At 36.0% G+C, this 17,707-nt stretch overlaps 1 protein-coding gene across 4 annotated transcripts in view; it reads right to left on the minus strand.

Moving 5' to 3' along the window:
- Positions 1–17,707, minus strand: part of MURE (ALBINO OR PALE-GREEN 13) — a 162,542-nt gene that overhangs the window by 74,924 nt on the left and 69,911 nt on the right. The gene's annotated exons all lie outside the window — the stretch shown is intronic.

Raw genomic sequence — 17,707 nt, forward strand, 5'->3', positions numbered from 1 at the left:
TAACCGTATGTGTTCCTACTGGCTTATATTTCTCGAATGCAAAATTTTTCAATAAATCCTTAAGGTACTTAGATTGATATATAAAAAATCCATCCTTATTTTGAGTGATTTGCAAAGCTAGTAAATATTTCGTTTCCCCTATCATTGACATTTTAAATTCACCTTTCATCCTATTAGAAAATTCATTACTCGTTTCATCCTTTACACCAAATATGATATCATCAACAAAAACTTCAATAATCAAGATACCATTAGAGTTAGTCCTTAAGTACAAACTATTGGTTGTACTACCTTTCTTGTAATCAAGATGTAAAAGAAACCTTTACCATACCAAGTAATTGGTGCTCGTTTCAATCCATACAATGCTTTCTTCAAATTCACCTTTCATCTCATTCGCAAATGCAGTACTCATTTCATCATTTGCACCAAATATGACATCATCAACAAAAACTTCAATAATCAAGATACCATTAGAGTTAGTCCTTAAGTACACATTATTGTCTACACTACCTTTCTTGAAACCAAGACGTAAAAGATACCTATCCACTCCAGCATACCAAGCCCTTGGTGTTTGTTTCAATCCATACAATGTTTTTTTTCAATTTGCATAGCATGGCTTCTTCATCAATTAATGGTCATCTGGTTGTTCTATGAAAAACTTCCTCTTCAAGCTCGTCATTCAAGAACGCAGATTTCACATCCATTTGATAAACCTTAATGTCCTTATAAATTGCATAAGCAAAAAAAAATCTAACTACTTCAAAACTAGCCATAGGAGAAAATGTTTCATCAAAATCAATACCTTCATGTTGTGAATAACCTTTACAAACTAGTCTTTCTTTATTCCTTACAACTTCACCTTTCGCATTCATCTTATTGCTGAAAACCCATATAGTTCCTATATAACATTCTTGTTCTTAGGCCTGGGAACCAATTCCCAAGTGTTATTCTTCTCAATCTGATCCAATTCTTCATGCATTACCTTAATCCAAGATTCATCTTTACAAGCTTCATCAATAGTCTTAAGTTCTAATAGTGAAATCAAACCTAATTCATTTCTCATCTTAGTTCTTGTCATCACATATTTGCTTGCATCACCAATAATTTGTTCCTCAAAATGATTCGATGATACATACCTTGGAGTTCTAGGAATTTCCCTTGTCTCTTCAAGACATTCTTAAATCCCATTATCAATCTAAATGAACTATTATGGTTCTTGCTCCCAATTCAATTTTTTTATTCTATCTTTGACTTACAGATGTCTGATTCCCTTCATTATCTAAATCATAATCATAAATTCTTTCTCGTCTCCGAAATCTATCATCAATCTTCACATCAGCACTTTCAATTATCTTTCTCACTCTGAAATGATAACATCTATAGGCCTTTCCCTTAGTAGATTAACCAAGAAATATCCCTTCATCACTTCTACAATCAAATTATCCTATCCTATCATGAAATGTTCTTGGTCGGAATTGATTAAAAATGTTACACTTGAACTACAGAAATTTTGTCAAACAATTGACCAATAACCAAATTCTTAAAGTAATATTACCTTTGCCAGCTACTGCACTATCTTCTCACATAAATAGTTTGAAATAACAAGTTTAACTCATGAAGTCATCAATTATGAAGGAGAACTCTATATTGAAGAAATAGTCTACAATTAGACTAATAAACCAGCACCATTGATACAAATGTGAATGATAAATTTTGGAATGCAAACATTAAGATTTCACAGTGTTTGAGCTACGAATGGATAGCAAATATACAGACACGTTAACAGTGTGGGGGAAGCTGAGGATGATTGGAGATGTTGGAATGCCCTTCCTGCGCTCACGTTCAGATGTCAACCATGATTTCTGTATTTCTAACTGTGATATGCTCACTCGGATGATAGTGATCTCATTCTCCTACCACATTCACAATATCTTAAATGCCCAAGTTTATGTGCTTGTACACTAACAACGTTATCTTCCTAGGCTACTCCATTATACCCGCACTCTGCCAGTATAATGTATGTACGCTGTTGGAGATAAATGGCCACTGAATTATTACTGTCTAAAGCCGCCACCCTCCTGGGTGATGATATTCAATGTAGGACGCTATTCTGAAACAAACTAATTCCCTTGTCTAGTTTTCTTAACCATTATACATTAAATTTAGAGGTCTGTTGTTAAACAATGCAATCAAAGCCAACTGGAATGGGAGATATTCACATGGGAAATTATTTCACTGTTCAAGAAAGATTGTTATTTCTTTTTAATCCTCCAAACATTAAACACCCATACTGACCTGTACGTATTACTTCTTAATGAACTTCAGATATTAGAACACTCTTTGTCGCTGCTTTCCCAATACTGAAAGATATTGATCAACCTGGAAACATAAACCTAAAGTGAAAATGGTGAAGGTTAGGTTTGCATCTTGTGTCACTCTTTTTCCTTAAGGGGTTTCGTCCTTGGGAAATATCCAGTCACATTTAAGAAACCATTAGGATTTCATAGAAATATCATATATTCGTTGTGTGAATCCCAATGCAAAAGGCTTCCTTTTATCACCTCGAAGTGTGGGGGGATACAAACAACTGAACAATGTGGGATAAAAGACTATTTCGTCTTTTAGTCACTTAAGTTAATTTGTCCTAAAGTGACTTTAAATAATAAAGTACTTTACATTACAATCCAATAAAATAAAGTGACTAAAACCTTAGGATTTCCCATTTAAATCTCCTCAACTGAAACCCAAACTCCTGTGACTAGCTGACATCCTAAAACATATGTCGTTAGCCTATCCAGATGGAAAGATAAACCAACTAGGCACCATTAACTAGCATGGAGAAGGGGACATTACATATCATCTCTCCTGATATAACATTGACTACCAAATATTCTAAAATATTGATCAAAAGGTTCATGACAAAACCCTAAATCATATGGAAGTCATATCAGTATCATACCTGATCTAAACTCTGCTCAAAGTATAGATAGGTGTAGTAATAGCTTTTCTCCTAAAACTCGTGGAAACTTTCTTTCTATCATCATTGTACATGCAATATCAAAAAAAGTTTTGTTCCTTCCCTCTACTACCCCGTTATGTTGTAGAGTCCTAGGTGTAGAAGTTTGCATGTAAATTCCATGCTCTACACAAAATGCATTAAATCTATCTGATATAAATTCACCACCTGTATCTGATCTCAACCATTTTATTTTCAAACCTAATTCGTTCTCAACTTTTGCTTTGTAAAAAATTAAACTTATCAAATGCCTCATATTTCTCTCTAAGAAATGCAACCCACATCATACTAGGATAATCATCAAAAAAGGGTATGAAGTATTTCTCACCATAGTATGACCTTGTCTTTGTTGGACGACAAAGATTTGTATGAACCAAATCCAACCTTCCTTTAGAAGTGTAGGTCTTTCTCTAAAAGCTATTCGTTGTCTACTTCCCCATACACATTCTTGACATTTCATGTTAGTAGGCTTCACTATCTTAGGTAAATCTTTGACTACATTAAATTAATGATCTTCACCATGTTATCAAAATTCACATGACAAAACCTCTTATGTCATAGCCAACTATCATCTATCTTCGCAACAAAACAACTTATTTCTAATTAATTCAACTGAAATACATTACCTCTTGTCTTTGTAGCTAATACGATCATGTTTCCCAATTGATCTCTGATTGTGCATTTTCCATCTTTGAAATGTAAGTGATATCCCTTGTCAACAAGTTATACTTTAGTCCATCGTCAAACAAAACGGCATCAATATTTGTCTCAACAAGTTATGCTTTAGTCCGTCATCAAACAAAACATCATCAGTATTAGTTTTATCAAGGGTTATAGACCCTCTTCCTTTGATCAAACAAGGTGTATTGTCCACAAATCTAACACCACTATCATACTTATTAAATTGCTTAAACTTATCTTTGTCACCTACAATACGATGAGAACATCCACCATCTATAATTCATTATTATTTCTTTACCACATGTGAAACCAAAGCTCTTTCTTCATTAACCAGATTTTTATCTTTAATAGCAATAAAATTGATTTCTTCTTCACTCTTCTTAGTTTCATTATCAAATCCATCCTCACTAGCATAATAACACTCCTTAGGATATTTTGACTAGTATGGCTTTGCCTTATTCTTAGAATCACTAGTAGAAACCTAGAAGCAAAATGACCTATCTTATTAGATGAAAAATATATCAAAGCTAACTTGCTTCATATTTCCCTTTAGCTTTGTGTTCTCTCTTAGCGACCGATGCATCAAGTTCATCCAGTTTCCTTTCTTCCTCTCCCCTATCTTTGCTCAATCCTTAGCATAGACTCCAAGATGTGTATGGCTACTACTTGAATCGGTGCTCACACTTTTTGTTAATACCCTTTTATCCTCTTGAACAATAGCCTTAAATGCAAAGTCAATTTCAGGTAAAGCATCTTGTAATCTAGAAGTTTCAAAGCCAAATAACTTACTTATCAATGTTTCCCTTGTGAAATTCTTTGTGAGTTGTAAGATCACTCCAATTGTCGAGACTTTATTCCCATATGCCAGTGTCAGTGATCATAAGATCTTGGCATTGATCTCATCTTTTGTGATAACTCCTCTAAATTCCTAATTCCAATAATAACCGCTCTTATCCTCTAAACATATGGTTTGATTGTCTCATCCTCTTACATCTTCATGTTTTCCAACTTCACTGTCCAACTTTGCAACTTAGCTTGTTTGGTGCATTTGTCTGCTTCATATAATGCTCACAACATTTCCCAAATCTCATGTGCAGAATCAAGTTCCTCGACCTCTGTAAACTTTGCCTCTGATAAAGAATTCATTAAGGCTTCTCTAGCAACCATATTGCAAGTGAATTTCTTCCTATCTGCCTCTGTATTGGATTTTATTTCATCTGCACTCTTGATGTCTTTCTTTCTCTTTCTAATCAACCAGTATTCAATCTTTAAGCAGATCAAATGATTCATCATATTTTTCTTATAGATATCATAGTTCACACCAACAAACTTATGATTGTCTTTCTTGTAACTCCCCATTCTAGATCTTTGAAAGTGGTTAAGGTTTCTTCTCAAAGAGAACCACAAGCTTTGATACCAATTGCTACTAATAACAATCCTCACAACACAACTGAGAGGGAAGGGGGGTGAATTAGTTGTGTGCAATATTAACAAACTTTATACTTCTCGACCAAATCACCAATGAAAGGTATAACAACACATAACAAGATGCGCAAAATAAAATTTGACACCATAGGACATTACATAAACCTGAATGAATGATTCTAAAATGCATTTAGATCTATTTTCACTACTATGAAAAATATCTTTAGTGCTCTTGCCTAAAGCACATCCTTTGTAGGTTGGTTTGTGCTCATGATGGTACGTCAGTAACCATCTTCTCCATAATGGGTAGTTCACGAAAATGCAAATGGCCCAGTCTTCTATGCCAGATTTCACTAAAGGTAAATGAGTTATGAGTTAATGCTTGATAGGAATTGTACACAATTTGTAAAGATGACCATGTCGAACTCCAATAACATTAGTTGTCTTAATATTTGACTTCATTAGCCATATAAGAACTTGACCACTCGTAAATGCAATGTAATATCCCTCATGTTCTAAGGTTGATACCGAAACAAGAATTTGCTTGATTCCTAGAACCAATTATACATTTTTTAATTGTGGGGAGATCTCAAAATTTAACTTAAGAAAAGACGTCCCAACTCCTTCAACAAAATAACTAGAGTGATCTCTAATGGTCACTTGACCAAATGAGTTACTTTGTATTAAGTGTCCTCTAAATCCGTCAATGTATCGAGATGCACCACTGTCAATTATACAAGTGCTATGATCAATAGTTACATGACTTGAAAGTTGTTGATGCGTGTTTTATGACTCACCAAACAGTAGAACAAAATACCGAAATACCTTATCCTCTCTTGAATAAAGTCTTGTGTATGCTAAGATTGCTAGAAGATCATACAATGACTTCAAGGTTCCTTTAATGCCAGGTCTTGACTGTGGATAAGATCGGTGGTTGATGTGATTTGTTGATGATCACAAGGGGACTTACGTGTTTATTTAGATTCATTTCAAGCCATACTAGATGTGGGAGCTATCTCAAGGTTTTGCAATGAAGTATTTTTTTTTGGAGTTTTCACAAAATATGTAGAAATTCAATAAGATTGGGTTCAGGAATTCTATTCTAATCCTAAGGGTAGTGATAACAACAAATAGTATTCTAGTGGACAAATTCCTCAATTTATCGAATTCCGCTTCACCAAGTTATACTACAACTATGCGTGAATCGATGCAATCTTCAAGGGTTATGCCAGTGATTTTCATATCACTGCATATACCATCATAAAGAACAATGTATACGAATAATAAAAGTTGAGCATATGCATGAAAGGGGTTTAGGCTAACTTTACACAACGAGTTAGAATCACCAAAACGTCAAAAGTATGAACCAAAGGAATTCATCAATACACCATCATATTCTTCATTGTAATCACCACACATTGACTATGCTAAACTTAATCTAATTGAAGAAATTTAGGAGAACAAGAAAGCACTAAGACACATCAAGTATCCACCAAACTCCAATGAAAACTTTATTATCTCAGCAGCTCATAGCAACAATCTCATAAAAATCTCCCTTTACAAATGAGAAATGAGGCCTTTATATAGGTCCTCGATTACAACGGGTGAACGGGTGGCCCGGATGATCACAATAACCGATGGCCAAGATCGTGCCACATCAGCCCTAATTAGAGTTAGGGCAAAGTTAAGGAATCTATATTAATGCAACAAGGAATCCACTACTCTAGTGGGTAATAAATGCCCACTATGTATGCTCATTTAGGAAGGAGTGGGGTGTAATAAATGATCCCTAAGAAAACCCACTATGCATTTAATGCATCTATCCTTGCTTTTTTCGCCTGAAGGATTGAAATCGATCTAACACTATTTCCAACTCCTCTGTACTGATGCTTGGTGCAGATTCTTGCTTGAATTCTAGAACTACAATTGCTCTTTCTGCTTTTCCCAAGCTTTCATCCCAATCTGGTAGTAAGTCCTTAGTAGTGTGCATTCCTCAAAATCATCTCTTCCATATACATTTAGTTGAAAGAATTCCTTTAACTTGACTTTCAGATTATCAGTTGTCATTTCTTCTTCCACCAATCTCTGTGATAACAAGGATGCCACTGCATTTGATATTCCTTGTTTGATGTTATCAACAATCTTCTTCCATTGACTGGATTCCTTGGTAAAGTTCTCAAACATTTCCTTAGCTATGATCACTGCACTGTACCATCGAATAAAATCATAGACATCCCCCTCACTGATAACTTGACCATCAATCAATTCTTGCTTTGGGGTCTCCATCAGATTCTGAATGTCGGCAATCACCTCTTCTTGGTAAATATGCTCATCCACCCATGATTCCTCCATGAACTGGATCCTAGAGATTGCAACCAATGCCCTATTGTGCACTTGCACTAATTCTTCTGCATATTGAAGGCTACCTCTTGAATTCCTTCGATCCAAATCTTTGCACCCTAAGCAATCCGCTTGATTCTGTCAATATCACCTACCACTTCACTGGAAACACCTATTGGAGGGACAAATGATGGACCTTCCTCTCTTACTGGATGAGGCAAGTTATTGATGTACTGACATAAGGCCCGAATTTCTCTTTTCTGCTTTTCATACCCTTCAAAGCCTATCCTTCAAAGCCTGTACGAGCTGGCAACTTGATTCCCCTCTGGAGCAGCTTATGCACGATATCCACAAAACCAAGTTTCAAAAAAACTCCGAAGAAGCTATTCCTGCTGATCCACTTTACTAAAATAAGCTTCTGGCTCTTTTGACTTTGATAAAAAAATTGCTCTTGATTCGTAGTCCATAAGAGTAACAACTTTATCTAAAAAAAGCTTCTATATCCAAGTATGTTTTTGACTCTTTTGACTTCTCTAGCAATTTCGCTATTGACTTGGAATCCATATTGGCAAAAGCTCTTTTTTCTAAGGGCGTGGATCCTCTTTTGTCATTTAAATTGAGTGAGGCAGTGACATGAGGACTTTTCACTAACACATCGATAACCTCATCAATTCCTCCTATAAGTACGTAGTGCAAGGCTGTCATGCCCTTCTTGTCTTGACTCAATCATTGAAGCACCGTGTTTAATAAGCAGTTCACACATACGTGCGTTTCCGTTATCTGAAGTGATGTGAAGGGCAATTCTATCAAGGCAATCTTTGGCATTAACAAACTCAAATATACTTTGCTCATCACTCCTGCGTAGCAAAGCTTATGCAATCTTTATTCCCACATCTTTAACTTTATCAATCCCTCCTTCACATGCGTAGTGCAGCGCGATCATACCATTGACATCTTGAAGAGTTGTTGAAGCACCCTGTTGAACAAGCAGTTCACAAATTGGTGCATATCCGTTCTCTGAAGCATAGTGAAGAGCAACTCTCCTTTCCTCATCCCTAACGTTGATAAACTCTTCTATATTTTGATCATGATACCTGTCTAGCAAAGCTTTTACAATCTCTGTCTCGACAGCTTTATCAATTTCTCCTGTCAGTGCGCAATGCAGAGCTATCATACCGTTGTTGTCTTGAACAGTCACTGAAGCACCGTGCTCAACAAGCATCTTACACATACGTGCATTTCCATTCTCTGAAGCATAGTCTAATGAGGACGAAGAAACATCTGAGAGCCCAATAGAGTCATGCTCCGTGAGCCCAGTACTGACCTGTGAGAGAGTTGAAACCGTGACATTAGATCCATTAGACCGATTGGATCCTACCCCCAAAAGCATTGTGAAGATTTCCCTCTGATCTTCTCAAATCTTCGGCCTGGCATCCAACTTTCCTCAGCCGGCGCAATTATGCGCTCCACAATTTCTGGGAGCGAGATTTTCTCTAGATGAAGGATTTTGTCCCTTGCGTAATAATCCTCCACTATCTTAGAATCCCGCTGAATGGAATGTTGGAATCGCAGTTTTAAAATAGTTGGGGATTTTTTCACTTTGACCGTTCCTTTGGTTCCGCTGACCTGCGCTCCACAAAACATGGAAAAAACCGGCAAATTTTGTAAACAGCAAAAAGAAACTCCACACCAAGGTGATTGTGCTCAGAAATTTCCTCACAATTGAAGAGCATTATGGATGCTCAAGTCTTATTTCAATCCAGCAGTACGTAGAAACTTAGAGAAAGGACAAAGAAAACTGCTCGACCAATAAATGGCCCCATTATTATAGTGTGGGAATTGAAGTATTTCTTATCAAACGGAACCTTTAATGGCCAAGCTATATTGGGCAGTGCTAACATAGAACTCATTCCAGAGCATGACTCCACCATATTGCTCGTATTTCTTGACTTCGGGAAGCATGTAGGAGATGAGTTTATCTTCAGGAATGAAACCGCCATTGTAGGTAGCCTTAGTGGAGACTGGAAAGCCAAGGAAGAAGCTCTCTTTTTGGGTGGTCTTAATAGTGGTGGTCCACTATTTATAAGCACTCAACAGGCTAGTAGCATTCCCATCGGTGTACTGGCAGGAGGGATAGTTGAAGAACCCGATCCAAACGTAATCAAATAGTCCAGTTTGCAATGCATTTAGCTATGCGGGTTGTATAGTGTTCGCCAAGACCGATTGTGTGGGTGGTGGGCAATGAGGAAGGGCGCTCAAATATGCCTACAAAAATGAAATACAGATGTGTCAATTCAAATGATGAATAATCCGTTTAATCAACTTTCCTCAGCCGTCGCAATTATGCACTTCACAATTGTGGGAGCGGGATTTTCTCTGAATGAAGGATTTTATCCTTCATCAAACATTCCATGACTAGCCCAATTCTGCACTCCAACATTTACGAGGAGTAGGCTTTTTGTAGAATGACAGATTTTGTCCATTGCACAATATTTCCTTGCTGAATTAAATCTGCGCTCTGTGGAAAGCGGACTTTTTGCTGAATGAAGGATTTTATCCTTCACGTAATATTTCTTCACTATCACAAAATCCCGCTGTATGGAATGTTGAAAGCGCAATTTCACAATAGTCGGGGATTTTTCACTTTGACTATTCCTTGCTTGAGGTTGACTTGCGCTCCGCTAAACCAGGGAATCTACAGCTGGCATATTCTGACATGCAGGGGTCCCAGGCTTGGGCAATGGTGATTGCCGGTCACAACAAAAGTGTTGAATAAAATAAGAATCCATCTGAATCTTTCTCCGTAACAATTTTACCAACTTTACTGATAGAAGCTTGCGACTTACAATTTTCTCTACACTAATTTGCACAATGACCAATTTTATTGCAGTTATACCTCAGACCTTTGTCATGTCTCTTCTTCTTCTTTTGGATGCAGGATCATTATAGAATGAATTGTCTTTCCTTCTTTTGAAATTCTTTCTCTTACTTTCATCTTTGAAGATTGTGTTGTTAGTGAATGGGTATCCTAAAGCTTTTCCTCAATCCACAGTTGTGAATTCTTCTTTCCCAGATTCGCACATTCTGGAGTTTTTGACACTTTGAAAACCTTCTCAACGATGTCCAGATGTAAACTCGGAACGACTTTCCTTCTCATCAACATATTCAATTACTCTCTCTCTCTAAAGTGCTTTGGAGAATTTCCACACAAACTCAAGTTCTAAAGTGGAGAAACTCAAAACATCTTGATCAAGTAAAACTAGTAAAGAAGATTTTTTTTATTACATGCACTGAAGATTCACGTAATCGGATTACACATAATCTATCTTTTGTAGCTACAAAATTGAAAATGTTCTTGAAGAAAGAAAAAGTTTAAACTGTTGAACCAATCCTATAAATTATCAACAAAGGATTTGTACTTGATAATGCAATGTGGATAGTCACCAAATCAAGAGTTCTTGTATTTTGTGTTACTGCATTCTCTTTGATGAATTGTTAGTTGTCATTTGAAAACTTGATGTAATCAAGCTTTTCCTCAATCCACATTTGTGAATTATTCTTCGCCAGATTCGCACATTCTGGAGTGTCTAACACTTTGAAAACCTTCTCAATGATGTCCAGATGTAACCTTGGAACAACTTTCCTTCCCATCAGCATATTCAATTGCTCTCTCTCTCTCTCTCTCTCTCTCTCTCTCTCTCTCTCTCTCTCTCTCTCTCTCTCTCTCTCTCTCTCTCGTGCTTTGGAGCATTTCCACACAAACTCAAGTTCTAGGGTCCCTGTTGGGAAAGTGGAGACCAAATGAATATTGCTTCTTTTGATTCAAAGCATTTCTTCTTGATAGGATGTCTCAATTCTTTAAAGAAATTCTAACATATTTTGACTTGAAGAGTTCGCTACAACATAAAGATTCCAAAGAATGAAAACATCATCCGATGGGATTGGATCTATGAAAGCTTCAAGATTTGAGAAATAATGGCAGATCCATGGTGGAATTAGTGTTCAAAGTATGGATTAGATACTTATTGAACGCTTTTGAAGCCTGGAAATGAATGGCACAACTTGTATTTTGGGCAAAAAAACCAAAATCAGGGTTTAGATGGTGGATTACATGTAGGAAGAATGGGGCTTTTTCTTTGAATGGCTTAGAATGTAAGTGGGAAGCATACGGGTGTGTAGGATGAAAGTTTTCATGTTAAAAAATGTGAGTTTTGACCAAAATCAGGTATAGGAGATGCAATTACATGTGGTAAAAACTCATCATTTTACTTGATGAAAATATCTAATCAGGGTTTAGGATTGAGATTACACGTTTAGGAATATGGAGTTTGGATGCATTTGGATGATGGATAAAAATGGAAGGTGAAAGCATGGAAATGTACTTGCATTCTTGAGGGAGGATCTTCAACTTTTCTCCAAAAAAAAAACCAAAACAAGTAACAAAATATATACAAAAATTTAAAAAGAAAAAGAAAAACATATCTCTTGCTTTGACTCAAACTTGATAAACTTCAAAACCTCACTTTACATGCAATTTCATTTTCGCAATGGGAGACCTCTTCAATTTGGAAAGAATGAAAGTTTCAAACTTTGTTAAATAACTTGAAGCAAAAAACTAGGGCTGCATTTGAACAAAAGGATGATAAAGAGCCAAAGAATGCAACAAAATAGCAAAGTGATGAAGAAGTGCAAACAAAACTAGATCCTTGCACTTACTTGGAAAGCAAAGAGCAAAATTTGGAAGAGAAAGAAGCTAGAATGAACTTGTTCTCTGCAAAATTGGGTTCTACAAGTGTGTTTGCATGTAATGACCAAATGACTTTGGAAGATTCAAACCTTAGCTTCAAATTGTGGTCTAAAGATGCAAATGCATGTGCAAGATGTTGCCAATGTTGTTTCAGGTGCATTCCTCAGTGCAGATCACACTTCTTTGAGTGATTTGCATGTTTGAAATGTTCCTCTTCAATGTAGATCATGGTCTAGGAGCTACATCACATGTACACATATTTGATGCGACAAAACTTGTTGTAAATACGTTCCCTTTCAAGCTGCTTCGATAAACATGGCTTGGATGCCCTATTGCATAGACGTTTTTGCCTTGGAAGAGCATAATCGGGTTGTCCAAACTCAAATGCATGCTTTAAACATCCAATGAAGACGCATATAACTCATTCCCAAGTCAAAATTGGATTTAGAAAGATGTATTACATGCACTATATTTTATGTAAATGCATTCCTAAGACATTCTCTTTCCAATGAACAAGGCAAATTGGGTTTAGAAAGAGCCTTTGCATGCCACGTTTTTCATTGAAAGACCAAATTCATAGTCTCTAGACTCAAACTCATGTCTTATATATGGAATGTAGAGTCAAGTAAATCACTTGAAAACCAAGATCGGGTTCTCTAGAGGAGATTACATGCAGAATTTTTTGTCTTTAAGTCCAAAATCGAGTTCTCTAGGGGAGATTACCATAGTTACACCAACCTGGGGGATGAGGGGATGACGGAACAGGGGGACAAGTTTCCAAGACACGGGGACAAAGGGGCCTTAATTGGGGATGGCAGGGGGACAGTGGCCGGGGACAGGAGGGGGTGTGTGTATATAAATACATATGGTACTTTAAATGCTAGTTATGAAAAGATGTATTGCAATATGACATAAAGATGTAAAAGAGTAAATACTTGAATATTGGATTGAATTGGAACATCGAACATTGAACATAATTGTCGAATCAGCAAATAGTTAACTTTGAGACATTCCTCATCCTCGACAGAGGTGGCAGAATCTGGTGGTGCCGCTAGGGACAAAGTTCCCAAGTCCCCGATGCGTCCAAGTCCCCGAGACATGGGGCAGAAAGGGAGGGGACGCGTCCTCATGTTACTATGGAGATTATATATTTAAAATGTGCAATGAAAAGACATGCAAGTCAAAATCAGGTTTAGGAAAGAACATTACATGTGAATCTCGAATGGCATTTGACCAAAATTTCATTCCTTTGAAAACTTGGGGCTGGTGGAAGTGATTGCATGTTTCAAATATGCAATGCTCTTGCATGCATTTGGACACCCAAGCCAAAATCAGGCTTAGAAGGGTCATTGTACATTTTCATGACTTGCATTTACATGTAAATGAAATCCTTTGGCAAATCAGAGTTACAAGATGCCATTACATATGATGCATTTACATGTAAAGAGGAAAATCTTGGCTAGAGGATCCATTTAGATGTTTTAAAATGCAAGTGAAATTACCCAAGTAAGTTGTTTTGTTAGGAACTAGTGGTTTGGATGAGCAATTACATGTATTTCAAACAAAAATAACATGTAATGGACTTGCGTCACTTAAGTTTTCTATTTAGCAAGTGCCTAATTGATTCACTTAAGTGAAACTCACTTTAAAAGTTTAAGGGATCAAATACATATTTACACTATATATTTTACATATTATCTTAGTTACAAGATTCCCTCAAAACAAGCCGAATCCGTATTCGAGTATGATCCAGATCTTGATTCGGGCTAGGATCAGCGCAATGTCTATGATCTTGCTTGTAGATCCGTTTGGATCCACGACCCACAAATCTGGAAGGATCCACAGGGAGGATCATAGACCTTGCCCGGATTTCTATGTGAATCACTATGACAGCCCAAGGATCCAGCACTAATCTAAGGGAATCCAAGGCCAAAAGAGGTTTAAAAGTGACTCCAACTTGGGTTTTTAATGTTTGTTTCCTCCAAACCCTTAAAACAACCCTTTTATTCATGATGCAAACACATTTCATTTCACATGTGCTCTCTATTTTACTCTCTCATAGTTGCTAGTTTGAACTGAAGTGCTTAGATTTGAAGATCGATTGTGGAGCTGCAAATACCTTGCAAGAAGTGATTAAGATATGCATTTCAATCATTTTCTTTATTTCTTTCATAGATTATTGATTTATGTCAAGTTTTTCAAAACTTCAAAAAAAAAAAAATCAAGTTTTTGTACAAGTGTTGGAGCATGATTTTCTTTCATTTTTTTCTAGATTGCAAGAATCATACAATGAGTAGTCAAGGCTCAGTGTGTGAGGTTGGATCACCAAAATTCAAAATTGATAAGGGGTCTCCTTTATGGAGATACACAACAGGAATCACACAATGTCCTAGGGATGGAGCATACATATCAAAATGTAATTAGTGCAATGTACAATATAGAAGCTCCTATTCCTGAGTGACTATATCATTTGCATCTTGCGGGTGAAGAAATTAACAAGTGTGAGGGTAATGGGGGAGATAAGAAAGGTTTACCACCTTCATAAATAGCAGCTTTAACAAAAGAGCAAGAAGTAGAACAATTAAAAAAAGAAAAACATAGTGCTTCCAAAAAAACATACACCAACACCACCATTCAATCAAACAAGCACAAGAACACATCATTTTTTGCCCATGCCATTTTTTGTGACAAATTGCCAAGTCACAAGCAATTTTTAGAAGTTTCTCAAACTCAAAATTATTGACGAAAAATTTGTACAATTTAAAATTTAATTTATATATTATTGGATTGCATAATATTTTTCTTTTGTTGTTTACATTAACATGTTTTAAATGTATTACTAACTTGAGTTTAACATGTTCTTAGGCTGTTGAAACCCGCTTTGCCTCACACACAATCATCTTGAGACAACTTGTGAAGGTAAAGGATGCATTGAAACTGATCGTCATTAGACCCTAATGGGGCATTTTTAAGCATTGCAATACAGCAAAGGCCCAAACTGTGAGAAGAATGATACTAGATGAGGATTGGTGGGGTCTTGAGAATTATGTGTTGGAATTCACCGATCCAATCATGACAATGCTTCGCTTTGCAAACAATGATGAGCCATGCCTTGGGGATATTTATGATTCCATGGACACCATGTCGGAAAAGATTAAAATGGTAAGTTCTACATTCTTTTACGATTGTTTATTTGAGAGATATCTAGAATCTAAAGTTTAAATTGACAATCACTAAGTATAATTATTATTCATATCTCATATCCTAGGTCATACAGAGGAGGGAGAATGATCCTCACAACACCTTTTACAAAAAGGTGGAAGCAATTGTTCATCATCAACGGAACAAGACGATCACACCTTTGCACCTCCTCGCATATGCTCTATCCCTGAGGTATTGTAGTGCTTATCATATGTTTGTGCTTATGTTATCCAATGTTTGTGCTATTGATATTTGATAATGTTCAATTATATTACATTATCCCGCAAGTACTATAGTGCAGAAGTACTTTGCTTTCCAAGTAGAGTGGCACCATTTAGAGATTCGGACGCTGCAAATGGGTATAAGAGGGCACTAGCTAAAATCTTCCAAGATCCAGAAATTGGGCCGATTGTGAGGAATGAATTTGCTCCCTTCATCTCAAGAAATGATTTCCACCATGTTGCTATAGCGGACCAAAGCAAGATGGATGTTATTAAATGGTGGTACCTTCATGGGCAAGACTTCGCGTACCTCCAACCTCTTGTCATAATGATCCTATCCCAAGTAGGTTTGCAAAATTTAACACTTAAAAGTTAATTTCTTAAACTTAAAGTTAACACTCTTGATTCCTTGAATTTCTCTTGATTCTTGTATTGATATTCTTTTAATTTCTCTTTAGGTTGCCAACTCTTCTGCAGCTGAGCAGAATTGGAGTACTTACTCCTTTATCCACTCGGTCAAATGTGACCGGTTCGCTGCGAAAAAAGCAAAAGGCCTTAGGTTCATTCACAAAAATTTGTACTTATTGTCATAGAAGGATCCTAAGTACAAGAAGGGGCCCAAAAAGCTTTGGGATGTAGCACTTGAGACTCCTAATTTAGATATGACAATCTGCGATCTTGCTAGATCCACGTTGGCTGATGTGGATGATAAGGAAGAGGATTATGAATTCTCAATCCCCTCTAGTACTAGTGAAGCTGGTTTGGGTTCCTCAGGTGAATGTAGATATGGCACTTGCAGCTCATCAATACCCCTCTAATGCAGATTTTCTTGAAAATCCATTTGATCATTGAAATCAAAAACTCTAGTCTTGACTCTTGACTCTTTTATGAGTGAATCATGTTATAAACTTTAAACTTAGTGATCTGTATTTTGAATTTTCATAATTTCATTTTTTAATTCAGTGATTCAATGTGAATGTGTTGATTTTTCTTATAATCGTGAAAATAGATCAATTATCAAGTATATTAGATTCATAGATTCATATTATGAAATGATTTAGTTTTAGAATTATGTAAATCTCAACATCAAATTAGACTATAAAGCGATAAAGTCACTTAAGTGATCAATTAAAAAGCAACTCCACATCAAATTATAACATAAAGTGCACTATAATGAGTCTAATCACTTAAGTGATATAGTAACTTAAAAACATAAGATAAGTCATTTTAAGTTATATTTTTCAAAAAATGCAACTCAACATTAAAATATAAGGCAAATATTTTAGTTATGCAATTGAACTTGATAACCCCATTTTTTGGGCACTTAATATTTAATATCTTTTGACTGACAACTCCAATTAAGCCCCAAGATATCAAATCGAAGGGATTTATCCAAAAGCAAGAGATTGAAAAAAAAAAGAATAAAACTATCACACAAACACTTAAAAATGCAAAAAAGGACTTTAAAGGTCTCAAAAATCAAGCATAGGCTAACAAACAGAAAAAATGAATAAGACTTAACGAGAACCTTCAATAAAACATTTCATTATATTAATTGGTGACAATCTTTTGATCAATTTTTGCCAATCAAAAAATGAGTTATCTCAAAGAAATGTGAAACTCAATTGGAAAAGTTTTGTACTGGATACCTCTAGTGGACAACACTCATTATGAGAGCCTTTGCTAATTCCTTTAGTAGTCAATCTTGATTCCTCTTGTATGCAATCTTCTTTTAATCAATCGAACTTGGGAAATTTTGATCTTGCACTAATTCCCTTGACAAATGATTCCCATGAGTCAAAAAGTCCATTTAAGGCTAGCATGGATAATTCCTTACTATTAACAACATGACCAATGGTAGAGAATTGATCTCTTAGATTTGAGATTTCACAAAATAAGAAATTATTGATTCTCCATTAGAAATTTTAATATGATGCAACTTTTGGTTTAATGCAAGTGTTTTGCTAGTGTTGTTGATCACATTCATGTGTTTTAATGTCATGAACATTTCTCTAGCAATCTGAAGTTTGGAGATGCTAGGCACAATATGTATTTATGGATTCCACTATCATCCTT

Source organism: Cupressus sempervirens, chromosome 4, assembly GCF_028749045.1.
Source record: "Cupressus sempervirens isolate cs-2001-9-10 chromosome 4, ASM2874904v1, whole genome shotgun sequence".
NCBI classification, from domain to species: domain Eukaryota; kingdom Viridiplantae; phylum Streptophyta; class Pinopsida; order Cupressales; family Cupressaceae; genus Cupressus; species Cupressus sempervirens.